The following is a 13,000-nucleotide window of genomic DNA, read 5'->3' as shown; positions in this document are numbered from 1 at the left end:
AGGGTCAGTAGTTGTTGTGCATGGGCTTAGTTGTTCCACAGCATGTGAGATCTTCCAGACCATGGCTCGAACCCCCATCCCCTGCATTGGCAGGTGGATTCTTAACCACTGCACCACCAGGGAAGTCCCCAGTATGGACATTTAACGATATTCTTCCAATCCATGAACAAGAACATCTTTCCATTACTTTGGGTTTTCTTCAGTTTCTTTTAGCTTTCAGTATATAGAACTTAGGACTCCTTGGTTAAATATATTTCTAAGTATTTTATTCTTTCTGATGCTATGGTAAATAGGATTGTTCTCAGTTTCTCTTTCTGATAGTTCAATGTTGGTGTATAGAAACAATTTACTTTTTTATATTAATTTTTATCCCGCAACTTTACTGAACTCGTTTATTAGTTCTAACATGTTTTTGGTGGGGTTTTCAGAGTTTTCTATACATAATATTATGTCATCTGCAGATAGAAATAATTTTATGTGCTCCTTTCTTATTTAGATGTCCTTTATTTCTTTTTCTTGCCTGATTGCTCTGGCTAGGAATTTCACTACTATGTTGAGTAAAAGTAGCAAGAGTGGGCATCCTCGTCTTGTTCCAGATCTTAGAGGAAACGAATTCAACATTTCACTGTTGAGTATGATGTTAGCTGTGGGCTTGTAATATATGGACTTTATTACTTTGTGATACATTCCCCTATAGTCAATTCGTTAAGAGTTTTATCATGAAATGTTGCTGAATTTCGTCAAATGCTTTTTCTGCATCTGTTAAGATGATCATATAATTTTTATTTTTCAGTTTGTTAATGCGGTATATCACATTGATTTATTTGCAGATGTTAAATCATCCTTGTTTCCCTGGAATAAATCCCACTTGGTTATGGTGTATGATCTTTTTAATGTAGTGTTGAATTTGATTTGTTAATATTTTGTTGAGGATATTTGCATCGACGTTTGTCAGGGATTTTGGACTATAATTCTCTTTTCTTGTAGTGTCCTTGCCTAGCTTAGGTATCAGGGTAATGATGACCTCATAAAAAGAGTTTGGAAGTGTCCCTCCCTCTTTTATTTTTTGGAAAAGTTTGAGAAGGATGTATATTAGTTCTTCAAATGTTTGGTAGGGTTTATCAGTGAAGGCTTCTGATTATAAACTTTTCTTTCTTGGGATTTTTTGATTACTGGCTCAAGCTCTTTACTAGTAATTGGACTGCTCAGATTTTCAAATTCTTCATGATTCAATCTTTGAAGGTTTTATGTTTCTAGGAATTTATCGCTTTCTTCTAGATTGTTCAATAAACAAGCATATACTTGTTTTTATGATTCTTTGTATTTCTGTGGTCTCAGTTGTAATGACTCTTCTTCCATTTCCAATTTTATTTATTTGAATCCTTTCTCTTTTTTTCTTGGTAAATATAACTAAAGGTTTGTATATTTTCTTTTTCTTTTAAAAAAAACAGCTCTTGGTTTCATTGATGTTTTTTTCTATTTTCTTTTTAGTCTCTATTTATTTCCACTCTGATCTTTTATTTCTTTCCTTCTACTAACTTGGGGTTTAGTTTCTTCTTATTATTCTAGTTCCTCGAGGTTTACAGTTAGTTTATGTCAGATCATCCTTTTTTCTTAATGTAGGCATTTATCGCTCTAAACTTTCCCCTTAGAACTGCTTTTGTGCCATCCCATAAGTTTTGGTATGTTGTGTTTCCATTTTTATTTGTCTCAAGTCTTTTTTTAAATTTTTATTTCGATTTCTTCTTTGACCCTTGGTTGTTCAGGAGCATGTTGTTTATTCTCCACATATTTGTGAATTTTCTAGTTTTCTTTTTGTATTTGATTTCTAATTTCATACCATTGTGGTAGGAACAGATGCTGGATATAATATCAATATTCTTAAATTTATTAAGACTTTTGTGGCCTAAATTATGATATGTCTTGGAGAATGTTTCATGTGAGCTTGAGAAAAATGTGTATTGTACTACTGTTGGATGGAATGTTCTTTAAGTGTCTGATATGACCATCTGATCTAATGTGTAGTTAAAATTGAATATTTCTGTATGGATTTTCTGTCAGGATGATCTATCCATTATTGAACTGTGGTATTTAAGTTCTCTACTATTATTGTATTGCTGTCAATTTATCTCTTCAGATCTGTTAATATTTTCTTTATATATTTAGGTGCTTCTATATTTGGTTCAGAAATATTTACTACTTTTATATACCCTTTGGTGAATTGATCCCTTTTTCATTATAGAAAAACCTTCTGTGTCTCCTGTTACAGTCATTAGCTTAAAGTGTATTTTGTCTGATATAAGTATAGCTATGCCTGATTTCTTTTGATTTCCATTTGCATCAAATATCTTTTTTCCATCCCTTCACTTTCAGTTATGTGTGCCCTTAAAGCTGAGGTACATCTCTGGTACACAGCATATAGTTGGGTCTTGGTTTTTGTTTTTCGGGTTTTTTGAATCCATGTAGTCACTCTGTGTGTTTTGATTGGAAAATTTAGTCCATTTACGTTTAAAGTAATTATTGATAGGCGTGGACTTACTATTGCCATTTTTTTGTAGTGGTATTTTTTGATTCCTTTCTCTTTATCTTCTGTGTATCTACTATAAGTTTTAACTTTGTGGTTATTTTGAGACATATAAAATATATTATATTTATAACAGTCTCTTTTAAGCTGATCACTTGTCTTTGAATGCATACAAATGCTCTACATTTTTACACTCCCTCTCTCCACACTTGGTTTTGATATCACTAATTTATATCTTTTTACAATGTGTATCCATTAACAAATTGATGTAATTATAGCTGTTTTTAATACTGTTGTTTTATACTTTCATATATTTTTCTGTTATTAATTAGAGCCCTTTTGTTTCAACTTGGAGGTGTTCTTTAACATTTCTTGTTAGGTCAGTCTAATGGTAATTAATTTCATAAGCTTTTGCTTGTCTGGAAAACTCTTTATCTTTCCTTCAGTTCTAAAGGCACACTTTGCCAGGTAGTGTATTCTTGATTGGCAGATTTTTGTTCAACACTTTGAATACATCTTCCTGCCTGCAAAGTTTCTGCTTAAATATTTGCTGAAAGTTTATGGGGGTTCCCCTGTAAATTATAAGTTGCTTTTCTCTGGTTGTTTAAGATTCTCTCCTTGGTTTTTTTTTTTTTTTTTTTTTTATTTATTTATTTATTTTGGCTGTGTTGGGTCTTCGTTTCTGTGCGAGGGCTTCCTCTAATTGCGGCAAGTGGGGACCACTCTTCATCGCAGTGCGCGGGCCTCTCACTTTCGTGGCCTCTCTTGTTGCGGCGCACAGGCTCCAGGCATGCAGGCTCAGTAGTTGTGGCTCACGGGCCCAGTTGCTCCGCGGCATGTGGGATCTTCCCAGACCAGGGCTCGAACCCGCATCCCCTGCATTAGCAGGCAGATTCTTAACCACTGCGCCACCAGGGAAGCCCTCTCTCCTTGTTTTTAACTTTTGACAAGTTAATTATAATGTTTCTTGGTATGGTTCTTTGGGTTTATTTATTTGGGTCCCTCTCTGGGATTCCTGAACTTGGATATCTTTATCTTTCTCCAGGTTAGGGCAGTTTTCAGCCATTATTTTTTGAAAATAAGCTTTCTGCTCCCTTTCTCTCTCTTGTCTCCTTGTGGGACCTCTATAATGCATATATTGGTTGACTTGATGATGTCTTCTATCATCATCAGGCTATATTCATTTTTTTTCATTCTTTTTTATTTACTCATCTGATTGGATGAATTCCACTGCCTTAGAATTCTTTCTTCTACTTGGTCTAGTCTGCTATTGAACCCTTCTAGTGAAATTTTCAGTTTAGTTATATTTTTCATCTCTATGGTTTCTTTTTGGTGCTTTGTAATATTTTCCATCTCTTCATTAAAATTCTCCCTTTGTTCTTGCATTACTCTTCTGATATCACTGAGCATCTTTATGACTATTATTTTGAACTCTCTATCAGGTAAGTCACTTATCTCCAATTCATTAAGATCTGTTTCTGGAGATTTATCTTGCTTTTTTGTTTGGTACTTACTCCTCTGTTTCTTCATCTTCCTTGACTGTGTTGGTTTCTGTGCATTAGATAAAACAGCCACCACTCCCCATCTTTTTTTTTTTTTAAACTTTTTCAATTTTTTTTTTTAAGAATTTCACTTATTTATTTATTTATTTATTGGCTGTGTTGGGTCTTCGTTTCTGTGTGAGGGCTTTCTCTAGTTGCGGCAAGCGAGGGCCACTCTTCATCACGGTGCGCGGGCCTCTCGCTATCGCGGCCTCTCTTGTTGCGGCGCACAGGCTCCAGACGCGCAGGCTCAGTAGTTGTGGCACACGGGCTTAGTTGCTCCGTGGCATGTGGGATCTTCCCAGACCAGGGCTCGAACCCGTGTCCCCTGCCTTGGCAGGCAGATTCTCAACCAGTGCACCACCAGGGAAGCCCTCCCCATCTTGATAGAGTGGTCTTTTATAGGAGATTGAACCTCATTGATGGTTTGGCCTGAGCTCCTAGCTGTCTTTCAAACTTCTGTGACTGTCCAAGTCTCCTTCTTCATTTTCAGTGGCTCCCAGTAGTTTAGGGTATGCCAAGACATCTCAGTGTCCCAAAAGGGAGGATTTCAATCAGCACCTATATGCAGGTTGATTAGAACCTGGATCCTCAGGTAGCAGCTGGGACAGTATGCATTTAAGCTCCTCCAAGGGAGAAACTGGGAGATGGTCATTTTGCCTGTTCCTTCTGTACTGATCCTTGGTGTATAGCCATGAAGAAGGAGATGCTCCTACACCTGTTAAGAAAGTGTTTCTATATTTGTTACAGTCCTGTGAGACTCATGAATGCAAGCACCACTGGCTATAGAGCCAAGTGATCCAGTGACCCATCCCTCATATGGGACCTGCAAATCCTGGGGCACTATATGTGTGTACAAGCTCCTTTCAGGAAGACACTGTCAACTTAATCTTGTTATTGGATCAGGGTGTACATAAGCTTTCTTGGTCTCTGGGGAAGATTGCAGTGAGTCCCTAGTGCCTGCTAAATTAGAAGTCTGGCCTTCAGACAGTAGTTTTTAAAGTATGCAAATAAACCTCTTTCAGGGAAAGACTTGGAGATGTATGATTTTGCCTGCTCCCTTTGCACTAAGCCTTGGGGGATAGCCTGTTAAGAATTGTTTCTTTATATGCTGTATGAGTCCTGTGGGACTTTTGAAGGAAATATCTTTGGTTATCAGAGCCTGGCAATCTGGAGACATACCACTTTTGTGGAAGCTCTAAAAACTGGGTTGCACACATGTGTACAATTTCCTTCCAGTCAGATACTAATAATTTGGAATGGGCTGAACGGAGAAGGTAGGATGGATGTCTGCCATCTTCCCTGGTCTTTGGGGAGAATTGCAGCCAGTCCCTAGTACCTGCAAAACTGGAAGGCTGGCCCTCAGATAGTAGATTTCAAAGTATTCTGATAACCTTATTTCAAGGAAATACTGGGAGATGGGTGATTTTACCTGCTTCCTCTGTGCTGAGCCCTGGAGGGAGAGGCATGGTGAGTTCTCATGCACCCATTAGGAATTGTTTTTTTTGGTTTGCCATTGTATCGTGGGTCTCTTGGACACAAGCCCCACTGGGTTTCAGAGCTAGGTGTTTTGGGAACCTGTCCCTGTGATGGGAGTCTCAAAAGTTGGGGTCCAAGCTTTTGTGGGGTCCAAACTCTTCACTCTTTGAAAAGAATCTGGGAGTTGGGTGTTCCCTCCCAACTGTATGGCACTGTGCTAAAGGTGGGGTTTATGGTGTAAGAGAGTGTCTCAGTCTTTCCTACCCATTTCAGTGTCAGTATTTTCTCATTCGTCTGTTGTGTAGAAATCACTCAGCTAGTTTCTGGATCTCTTTCAGAGGGAACTTTTATGTGTGTAACTGTACATTCATTGCATCCGTGGGAGGAGGGAAACTCAGGAGCATCCTATATCACCATCTTGTTGACTCCCAATCTAGAATTTCTTTTAATGAGGTTTTTCTGGTGATAAATGCCTGTATTATTTTTGCCTCAAATTGTCTGTATTTCACTTTCATTTTTTAGCTTGCAAACTTTATTTTTTAGAGGAGTTTTAGATTCACAGAAAAATTTAGCAGAAAGTACAGAGTTTCCATATACCTCATGTCCCCATACATACACATCCTCCCCCCACTGTCAGCATCCTTCTCCACAGTTGTACATTTGTTAAACTTGATGCACCTACATTGACAAATCATGATCATCCAAAGCCCATAATTTACATAAGTGTTCACTTTGGTGAACATTCTATGGGTTTTGGCAAATGTATAATGACATGTATCAGCCATTATAGTATCATACATAATGGTTTCACTGACCTAAAAATACTCTTTGCCTATTCATCCTCCTTCCCCCCAACCCCTGGTGATCGCTAATCTTTTTTATTGTCTCCATAGATTTTCCTTCTCCAGAATGCCATATAGTTGGAATCATATAATATGTAACTTTCAGATTGGCTTCTTTCACTTTGTAATATGCATGTAAGATTCCTCCATGTCTTTTCATGACTTGATAGCTAATTTCTTTTTAGCATTGAGTAATATTCTAATTTCTTTTTAGCACTGAATAATATTCTATTGCCTGGATTTACCACAGTGTGTTTATCCATTCACCTACTGAAGGGCATCTTGCTTGCTTCCAAGTTTTTGCAATTATGAATAAAATTGCTATAAACTTGTGCACAGGTTTTTTTGTGGGCATAAATTTCAACTCCATTAACCCCATTAGCCAGGGTGTCTGAGTGACTTCAGTGAGAAGTGGCCCTCTCCCAACAATAAATATGTAACACAAGCAAGAAATAAATCTGTGTTGTTTTCTGCTGCTACTGTAGAATTATCTAGCTTATTCTAATAGATGATGCTCTTATTATCTGTTTAATGTCATTGAAGCATCTGTAATGATGTCCCCCATTCCATTCCTGGTATTTGCTTTTTCTCTCTGGTTTTCTCTCTCTCTCTCTCTCCCCACCCCCACCTCTCTTTCTCCTTTCTCCCCACCCCACCCCTAAGTCTCACCTCCAGAAGTTTTTCTTTTCAAAGAACATACTTTGGACTTTGTTTATGCTTGTTTTTTATTTTTTAACTTCTGCTCCTTTGTTTAATTTTCTTCCTTCTGCTTTAAAAAAATGTTTACGTTTAATTATTTTGCTTCTCTTTTTCCAACTTCTTGAGATGTTAGCTCATTAATTCTCATCTTTTCTTTTTTTCTAATATATGCATTTAAGGCTGTAAATTCTCTCCAAATTGCAGTGTCTTCCCATAGATCATGATATATAGTATTAGTGTTATCATTCAGTTCAAAATATATTCTAATTTATATTAGAAAAATTATATTTAATTTATATTTCTTCTCTGTTCCATGGGTTTCTAGGAAGTGTACTTCTTAAATTCTAAATGAATGGAAGTGCTTTTTTATCTTTCTTTAGGAGATTTCCAGTCTAAATGGATTATGAGCAAAGCACATATCTTACATATTTTCATTCCTTTGAAATTTTAGATATTTCTCTTGTAAACAATATATAGTTTAATGTTAAAAAAATTCAGTATGATAATTTGTCCTTTGACTAGTTAATATCATTTATATACATTCAATTTAATTACTTATAAATTAGGGTTTCTTTCTACCCTCTTATTTTGTTCTTTACATTTATCATATATGTTCACTCTGTTTTATTTTTTTTTCTTGACTTTGCTTTAATTGACTAAATATTATTTTATCATTATTATATTCACTTGGAAGTTTTAAAATGTTATTTCTCTTCTTATGGTGCCTACCCTAGAAATTATAACATGCACGCTTTACTTTTCAAAGTCTGAATTTAAAAAATATTTATCTACCTCCTAGATATACAATGAACATTTTAACTCCATTTATCCTCTTCTTGACTTGTTGTTGTCTAGTGTTTTAAATCTATCTCTTTTTCCACCCCAACAATACATTATTATAATTATTCTACAGAATCAATGGTCATTTACATTTGCCCACATATTTACTACTATTTTTCTCTCCTTGATTCTATTTGTATTTCAGATCTTCCATCTAGGATCACTTTCTTTATGCCTGAAATTTATCCTTTAGAATTTTCTTTAGTGAACATCTGCTGATGACAAATTCTCTTGACTGTTATTTCTCTAAGAATATTCTTATTTCAAACTCAGCACTTTGAAGTCCACTGTCTTCGGAGAGATTTACTACTGATCAATGGTCAATCTGTCATTTCTTCAGAAATAATCTTTCTTTGGCTACTGTCAAGATTTTTCTGTCTTTGGTTTTCTTCAGTTTTCATATGATAGTCATGACTGTGGATTTATTTTTACTTATCCTTGAAATTAAATGGACGTTTTCAATCTATACATTGGAGCCTTTCATCAATTCTTAGATATATTCTCTTCAAATATTTCCTTTGGCTCATTTCTCTCTATTCATTCCAGGACTAAAATCAAATGAACTCAAACTGTATTTTATGTATCTCTTGTCCTCTGTACGTTTTCTACATTTATATATATCTATGCTGCATTCTCAATATATTTTTCTCTTCTATCTTCCTGGTCACAAATTCTGTCTTTTGTTTGTATTCAATCTGTTACCACATACATCTGTTGAGGTTTTTAATTTCAGTTATTGCTTTTTTCATTTCTAGATGTTATTTGGTTCTTTTTAAAGTCTGTGATTTTTTCATAGTTTCTTATTTCTGGTAGAAATTTTAACATTTGTGAATTTTTTTTTAAACGTCTTTATTGGAGTATAATTGCTTTACAATGGTGTGCCAGCCTCTGCCCTATAACAAAGTGAATCAGCTACACACATACATATGTTCCCATATCTCCTCCCTCTTGCATCTCCCTCCCTCCCACCCTCCCTATCCCACCCCTCCAGATGGTCACAAAGCACCAAGCTGATCTTCCTGTGCTATGCGGTTGCTTCCCACTAGCTATCCATTCCACGTTTGGTAGTGAATATATGTCCATGCCACTCTCCCACTTTGTCACAGCTTACCCTTCCCCCTCCCCGTGTCCTCAAGTCCATTCTCTACATCTGCATTTTTATTCCTGTCCTGCCCCTAGGTTCTTCAGAACCATTTTTTTAAATTTAGATTCCATATATATGTGTTAGCGTACGGTATTTGTTTTTCTCTTTCTGACTTACTTCACTCTGTATGACAGACTCTAACTCCATCCACCTCACTACAAATAACTCCATTTTGTTTCCTTTTATTGCTGAGTAATATTCCATTGTATATATGTGCCACATCTTTATCCATTCATCCGATGATGGACACTTAGGTTGCTTCCATGTACTGGCTATTGTAAATAGAGCTGCAATGAACATTTTGGTACATGACTCTTTTTGAATTATGGTTTTCTCAGGGTATATGCCCAGTAGTGGCATTGCTGGGTCGTATGGTAGTTCTATTTTTAGTTTTATAAGAAACCTCCATACTGTTCTCCATAGTGGCTGTATCAATTTACATTCCCACCAACAGTGCAAGTGTGTTCTCTTTTCTCCACATCCTCTCCAGCATTTATTGTTTCTAGATTTTTTGATGATAGCCATTCTGACCGGTGTGAGATGATACCTCATTGTAGTTTTGATTTCCATTTCTCTAATGATTAATGATGTTCAGTATTCTTTCATGTGTTTGTTGGCAATCTGTATATCTTCTTTGGAGAATGTCTATTTAGGTCTTCTGCCCATTTTTGGATTGGGTTGTTTGTTTTTTTGTTATTGAGCTACATGAGCTGCTTGTAAATTTAGGAGATTAATCCTTGGTCAGTTGCTTCATTTGCAAATATTTTCTCCCATTCTGAGGGTTGTCTTTTGGTCTTGTTTATGGTTTCCTTTGTTGTGCAGAAGCTTTTAAGTTTCATTAGGTCCCATTTGTTTATTTTTGTTTTTATTTCCATTTCTCTAGGAGCTGGGTCAAAAAGGATCTTGCTTTGATTTATGTCATAGAGTGCTCTGCATATGTTTTCCTCTAAGAGTTTGATAGTGTCTGTCCTTACGTTTAGGTCTTTAATCCATTTTGAGTTTATTTTTGTGTATGGTGTCAGGGAGTGTTCTAATTTCATACTCTTACATGTACCTGTCCAGTTTTCCCAGCACCACTTATTGAAGAGGCTGTCTTTTCTCCACTGCATATGCTTGCCTCCTTTATCAAAGATAAGGTGACCATGTGTGCATGGGTTTATCTCTGGGCTTCCTATCCTGTTCTATTGATCTATATTTCTGTTTTGTTCCAGTACCAAACTGTCTTGATTACTGTAGCTTTGTACTCCCCAACTCATTCTACGAGGCCACCATCACCCTGATACCAAAACCAGACAAAGATGTCACAAAGAAAGAAAACTACAGGCCAATATCACTGATGAACATAGATGCAAAAATCCTCAACAGAATACTAGCAAACAGAATCCAACAGCACATTAAAAGGATCATACACCATGATCAAGTGGGGTTTATTCCAGGAATGCAAGGATTCTTCAATATACGCAAATCAATCACAGTGATACACCATATTAACAAATTGAAGGACAAAAACCATACGATCATCTCAATAGATGCAGAGAAAGCTTTTGACAAAATTCAACACCAATTTATGATAAAAGTCCTCCAGAAAGTAGGCATAGAGGGAACTTTCCTCAACATAATAAAGGCCATATATGACAAACCCACAGCCAACATTGTCCTCAATCTTGAAAAAGTGAAACCATTTCCACTAAGATCAGGAACAAGACAAGGTTGCCCACTCTCACCACTATTATTCAACATAGTTTGGGAAGTTTAGCCACAGCAATCAGAGAAGAAAAAGAAATAAAAGGAATCCAAATTGGAAAAGAAGAAGTAAAGCTGTCAGTGTTTGCTGATGACATGATACTATACATAGGGAATCCTAAAGGTGCTGCCAGAAAACTACTAGAGCTAATCAATGAATTTGGTAAAGTAGCAGGATACAAAATTAATGCACAGAAATCTCTTGCCTTCCTATACACTAATGATGAAAAATCTGAAAGTGAAATTAAGAAAACACTCTCATTCACCATTGCAAGAAAAAGAATAAAATATCTAGGAATAAACCTGCCTAAGGAGACAAAAGACCTGTATGCAGAAAATTATAAGACACTGATGAAAGAAATTAAAGATGACACAAGTAGATGGAGAGAAATACCATGTTCTTGGATTGGAAGAATCAACATTGTGAAAATGACTCTACTACCCAAAGCAATCTACAGATTCGATGCAATCGCTATCAAACTACCACAGGCATTTTTCACAGAACTAGAACAAAAAATTTCACAATTTGTATGGAAACACATAAGACCCCGAATAGCCAAAGCAATCTTGAGAACGAAAAATGGAGCTGGAGGAATCAGGCTCCCTGACTTCAGATTTACTTTTACAACACGGTAAACACAGTTGATTTAAAACATGTGTCTAAAAATTTCAGCATCTGAACTCTGTCTCTGCTGACTCTGGTTTATGTTGGTTCTTGCTCATGTTATATTGTTGCTCTCTTTTTTGGCTCAGAAACTTTGATTGCTTGCTAGCCATTGTCCTTGAAAAATTATTTTGGGACATTTCCTGAGGCATAAGATGGATTTTCCCTCCTCAATATAGGTTTTTGATTCACCTCTCTTAGGTCTCTGGGCATGTTTAGTTGGGACAACTTCAAACCAAATTTAAGTTCTGCGAGTCATTAGTTCACTTAGACCTTGCTTTCTTAGTGTGCAACAACATGAGAGACTTGATCTGCTGTTATAACCACACAAGTATGTTTCTTTTTGTTTTTCCTGTTCTTTTTCCTTTCCTACTTGGTTCAAAACCACAGCAGTCCATTCCACAATTAATCAGAGTTTGAAGGAAATATAGTGGGTCAACCTCTGGTTTGCTATGACTGAGGGTGTGGTTCAATATAAAGGTCTCCCACAAGACTTTTTCTCCACCCCCAAAAAATCAAAATGCAAGTACTTGTGGCATTAGTTCATACCTTTGGATATAGGCAACTTTGGTGTTCTAATATTATACTTCTGTTTGCCCATTACTAGAACCACAACTTCTATGGCTTTTTAAAAATTCTTTTCTTTATTTTTACTGGGTGTCATCATGCTATGTCTAGGTTTGAGTTTCTATTTTCCCTCATGAAAATAATTCATTGGACTTCTTATTTATTAGTTGTATTTTTCATCATTTCTGGAATATTCTCAGCTGTTATCACTTCAAGTATTGTGTCTACCATGCTTTGTATCTCCTCTCTCTGGAATTCCAGTTACACTTACATTAGACTCTCTAACTCAGTCCTCATCATTTCTTAACTTTTATATTTTTCACTCTTTCTGTGTGATACTGTGTTCATTTGCTAGAGCTGCTGGAACAAACTACCATGAATTTGGTGCCTTCAAACCACATAAATTTATTTTCTCATGGTTCTGAAGTCCAGAAGTCCAAAATCAAGGTGTCTTCAGGGTTTGTTCCTTCTGGATGCTCTAGGGAAGAATCTGTTCCATGTCACTCTCTTACTTCTTGTGGTTGTTGGCAATTCTTGGTGTTCCTTGGCTTGTAGACCCATCACTGCATTCCCTGCCTCTGACTTTACATGGTCTTTCCTTATGGGTCTTCTCATCTGTATCTGTGTTTCAAATCTTCCTCTCCTTTCTCTTACAGAGACAACAGACATTGGATTTAGAGCCCACCCTAAAATTAGGATGAATTCATCTCAAGATTGTTAACGTAATCACATCTGCAAAAACCCTATTTCTGAATAAGGTCATATTCATAGGTGCCAAGGATTTTTTTTTTTAAGATTTATTTATTATTTATTTATTTATTTTTGGCTGCGTTGGGTCTTAGTTGCAGTGCACGGGATCTTCATTGAGGCATGCGGGATCTTTCATTGCAGCACATGGGCTTCTCTCTAGTTGTGGCGTGTGGGTTTTCTCTTCTCTAGTGTGGCGTGCAGGCTCCA

Source organism: Balaenoptera musculus, chromosome 1 (assembly GCF_009873245.2).
Source record: "Balaenoptera musculus isolate JJ_BM4_2016_0621 chromosome 1, mBalMus1.pri.v3, whole genome shotgun sequence".
Lineage (NCBI taxonomy): Eukaryota > Metazoa > Chordata > Mammalia > Artiodactyla > Balaenopteridae > Balaenoptera > Balaenoptera musculus.
The sequence above is the reverse complement of the archived record's forward strand: the minus strand, read 5'-3'. Positions refer to the sequence as shown.